Raw genomic sequence first — 5,036 nt, 5'->3', positions numbered from 1 at the left:
GTGTCTCTTTCACCAATCAACTTCCCAGCTGTTTACTTTACCCCTCCCCCTTCTGGTTTCACCTATCACCTTGTGTGTCTCTCTCCCCTCCCCAAACCTTTTAAAATTACTCCTCATCCTTTTTCTCTCCAATCCTGCTGAAGGGTGTCAGCCTGAAATGACAACTGTACACTTTACCATCGATGCTGCCTGGCCTGCTGAGTTCCTCCAGCATTTTGTGTGTGTTACAGGCATTATAGATGGCCTTTTCATTACCCCCAAAAGCTTTTGCATTTGCAAACATTATCTAATGTTTGAAATAAACATTGGAACAAATAAAACATTAGGAAATTAAAATGTCACAAATAAAATGCCTTTTTTAAAAAATCTTATATTTTGGAATATACATAGGAAAATATTATAGTCCACATATGTATTCTCTTTTTAAAGTTGTTTGCTAAGCCAAAATTATAGCTTTATGCCCCATTAAAAACTCACTTTGGCTTTCTGTATTTTATCACAGCACTAATTTTAAAGTAACTTAAGGTTACAATAGTTTAAAAGATTGTTTCCAGTGGATTAGGCTTAAAGAGTGTAGACAAGAATTCAGCATTATACATGGACATTCTGAAATTGCTGTTTCATGGAGCAATGAATGGGAACACAGGACATTTCTCAACTATTCTTAGCCAATAAAAAATAACAATAATAAACATGGAAGATGCTGTAAATTGATAAGAAATTTTGCCTCATCTCAAACATAAAATAGTATTCAATAGTAATACCAAATCTAAACCCCTGATTTGGATCTCATCTTTGGTATCTGGTGAGTGTCAGTTTACTTGCATAAGAAGACTGAAATTGTACACAATACTCCAGATGCACTCTCACCAAGGAGCTAAATACCTTCGGAAGGCATTCCTTACCCCCAAATTCAAACTCTCCTGTAATCAAGACCAATAGAACGTCTACTTACCTAATTATTTGTTGTACCTGCATATTTGCAGAAAGGTGCTGGAAAAGAGCATATAACATCATGAAGGATCCCTGCTCATGGGCTGCTTGTTCCTCTCCAATCAGGGAGAAGATTGTGTAGCATCCACGCCAGGACCACCAGACTCACAAACAATTAATTTCCCCCAACAGTCAGGCTGATCAACAACTCCACCCACTAATCCATCCCTCCACATCCCCAACCAACAATACTATACTGTTATCTATCAGTCAACTTATACATAGACGCCGCTCTGCCTAGTGTTACTTTATGGACATAAACTTTTATGTATATATATGTAGCCCTCCAGTTCGGCCAGCCGTGTTAGTCTAGGGAAGACAGTCTCCGGCCCCGCGAGACGTGTGAAATCTCATCTGTGTGGACGCTGCGTGATGTTTTCCCCGGTTACAAATCAGTACCAGGAAATAGCAGACAGTACACCATATGCAATTAAATGATTTGGCTTTATAATTCTTAATTTGACTAGAAGGTCAGTAAAGAAAAACAAAAAAGAAAAGTGCCCATTTTAAGGAAATAGTTTGATGTTCACATTGGAGCTCGCTATTTCCCATCCCTTAGTCCTCCATTGATTTCCTCCGAGTGTCGTCGACTCCCAGCCCCTCACTCCAAGTCCACTCCGTCCTGCGGTCTACGGCCTCTCCTTTCTCGCGTCTTCTCCCTTCATTTTTCACCAAACGAAAGACCCCAAATACCTCGTTTTCAGGCACACAGCATGAAAACACACTCCCCTCACTGGACGGAGCACATTCCAAAGCCCCCATCATCTCTAGTCATAACCCAAACACTGCTGCTTCAGAAAAATCATTACATTAGCAGTGAAACCTTTCCCAGGGCCTCACATATATTTATTGTTTTTTTTAAATTATTGTGTTTTCTTTTGTGCTGCATCGTATTCTGAATAACAATTACTTAATTCTCCTTTACACTTCTGTACCGGAAATGATATTAAACAATCTTGAATTTTGAATTATTTTTTCGTGACTTTTCTCTAAATCTTACAATGGTCTTACTTTTTAAGATTCGTGTCTATTTACTATTTACTATTTGTGTCTCCTCGTCTAAGGTCATATATTTTCTAACTAAACACTACTTAAATAAGTGTGTCTCAACCAGCATAAGAAAAGCTGGTCTCTCAAACAGAAAATATTGTCACTAGACAGATATATATATATGGTAGGAAGTTATTCTTGGATGATGTTTTATATCGGGAAGCAAGTTTGAGCTGAATTGTTGACATTACCCGAACTTTGCAAAACGAGAGTCCTAACATGAAATGAGTGTCCTAATAAATTTCCTGCCAATGATAAGACCATAAGACATCGAGTCTATTCCACCAGTCTCTCCTCATCTCTGTTCTGAATGGACGACCCTCTTTTCTGAGGATGTGCCTTCTGCCCCTGGACTCATCCACTGTAGGAAACATCCTCTCCAAGTCCACTGTATCTAGGCCTTTCAATATTTGATCAGTTTTCATGAGATCCTTCTTCATTCTTCTAAACTCCCACAAGTACAGGCCCAGAGCCATCAAACACTTCTCACATGTTAATCCTTTCATTCCTGGGCTCATTCTCGTGAGCCTCTTTTGGACCCTCTGATACAGGGTTTCACCCTGTAATGGTGACTGTCCCTTTCCTCCAGCAGATACTCCTTGAGTGGCTGAGTTCCCCCGAGCAGACTGTCTGTTACTGAGCCACATTATCAATGCCATGTTCAAATAAAACCAAATAATTACTGGTTACATTCTGTCTGCATGGCTGCAACTAAAATGGCCATCTCATCATTCCAAAATGGAAAAAAAGGATAATGGACTGTTGGTGTTCATTGCTAGAGGGATTGAATTTCGGAGCAGGAAGGTTATGCTGAAATTGTACAGGGTACCAGTGAGGTCACACCTGGAGAACTGCATGCAGAGGAATCTCACCAAATTGAATTCGGGGGGAGGGGGGGTTGACCATGAGGAGAGATTGACTCACTTGGGACTACATTAGCTAGAATTTAGAAGAACAAGAGGGGATCTTATATATACAGTGCTGTGCAAAAGTCCCAACACATTTTAAAAATATCTATAAAGTGAAGATGCTTCCATAAATAATGAAATGAAGCTTCTAAATATCTGAAAATGTATTATAAAAAGCAGTGAACAGTAAAAAACTAAATCAAATCAATATTTAATTTGACCACTTTTTGCCTTTAAAACTGCATCAATTCTCTAAGGTATACTGTCATGCAGTTTTATAAGAAAATGGGCTGGTAGGTTGTTCCAAGCATCTTAGAGAACTTGCCACAGTTCTTCGGCAAACTTTGGCTGCCTTGCTTGCTTCTGTCTCCCCAGGTAATCCCAGGCAGCCTCGAAGATGCTGAGCTCAGGGCTCTCTGAATACCATACTATCTGAAACTGTACAAAAAATATACTGTGCCTTAGACTTTTGCACAGTACTGTTCATATACAATTGTGAAAGGGATAGAGGCAGGATAGTAAATGAAACTAGAGTTAGGGGAGATAGCATCAAGATTTGGGGGAACAGATTTAGGATGGAGATGAGGAGAAACTGCTTTTTCCAAAGAGCAGTGAATCTATGGAATTCTGTGCTCCAGGAAGCAGAAGAGGCCACCTCATTAAATATATTTAAGGCATGGTTAGTTGTTGCAAGGAAGGGGAGTTAAGAGTTATGGGGAAAAGGAAGCTAGGTGGAGACGAATCGATGCCAGATCAGCCATTATCTTAATGAATGATGGGGCAGACACAAAGTCCAGATGGCCTACTTTTCCTCCTACTTCTGATGCAATGGCATAAGAATGTCATGTCAGCAATGGCAGAAGTTGAATTCTCTTTCACTGCAATCATATTATCCTGACTAAGGTGTTGATTCCACTCTCACCTTTACAAAGATTGGCTTCTTGTAACCCTGTGAAAGTTATTCTGACTCTGCTGAAAAGCTGTCAACCTGCAACATTGATTTTCTGTATACAACTGCTGCTTGTTGAAGACTTCCAGCATTTTTGTTTCTACTTGAGGAAAGTGGAAGGGGTTAGTGTCTAGGAGCAAGAATCATAGACAAAATTAACAGTTACTTAGACAAGCGTAGATGGATTAGGAAAAAACAAGCACGTATTTGTTAAAAGTAAGCCATGTTCAACTATCCTAATAGGGCTTTCATATAAAATGCAGTGAAGGTGGATGAGGCAAACTTATTCGTTGTGTATATATGATCTTTGAATGCACTCAAAAACATTGCACGTGACAGTTTGCCTTCATGAAGAAAGGCTAGGGAATAAGGGTTTGTAGAAGGAGGGATGGAGAATTGGCTAAATATTGGAAAGTAAAGAACGGAGATGAAAAGTATTTTTTCTTGCCCTCACCTTCCACCCACCAGTTATTCGTGGCCTCACTATCACAGTTATTTCGGAACCAACCCTTTCCCAATTTCTCTGTAAATTAAAACTATTTTGCTTCAACACTTTTAGTTCCAATAAAGTGACTTTGGGCCAAAACATTGTTTCTCTACCCTGCCTAATCTGCTGACTGTTTTGAGCACTTTCCAATTTTATTTCAGATTTCTAGTATCTGCACTTTTTGATCTAAAAAGCTACTTTTGCTTGTGGACTGTGGGAGACTGTACAATGAAGTTCTCCAAGGGTCAGTCCTAGACCAACGTCAAAGTCAAGGTCAAGTTTTATTGCCATATGGATCAGAATCTGGTTTATTATCACCAGCAAATTTGAAATTTGACGTGACGTGATGTGAAATTTGTTAATTTAGCAGCAGCAGTTCAATGCAATACATAATCTAGCAGAGAAAAAATAATAATAATAAATGAACAAGTAAATCAAATACATATATTGAATAGATTTTTAAAAATGTGTAAAAACAGAAATACTATATAGTAAAAAAGTGAGGTAGTGTCCAAAGATTCAATGTCCATTTGGGAATCAGATAGCAGAGGGGAAGAAGCTGTTCCTGAATCGCTGAGTGTGTGCCTTTAGGCTTCTGTACCTCTTTCCTGATGGTAACAGTGAGAAAAGGGTATGTCCTGGGTGCTGG

At 39.1% G+C, this 5,036-nt stretch overlaps 1 long non-coding RNA gene across 1 annotated transcript in view; it reads left to right on the top strand.

Moving 5' to 3' along the window:
- LOC132395580 (uncharacterized) overlaps positions 1–5,036 on the top strand; it is a 93,092-nt gene that overhangs the window by 4,243 nt on the left and 83,813 nt on the right. The window lies entirely within an intron of this gene.

This window comes from Hypanus sabinus, chromosome 6, assembly GCF_030144855.1.
Source record: "Hypanus sabinus isolate sHypSab1 chromosome 6, sHypSab1.hap1, whole genome shotgun sequence".
Taxonomy (NCBI): Eukaryota; Metazoa; Chordata; class Chondrichthyes; order Myliobatiformes; family Dasyatidae; genus Hypanus; species Hypanus sabinus.
The sequence above is the reverse complement of the archived record's forward strand: the minus strand, read 5'-3'. Positions and strand labels throughout refer to the sequence as shown.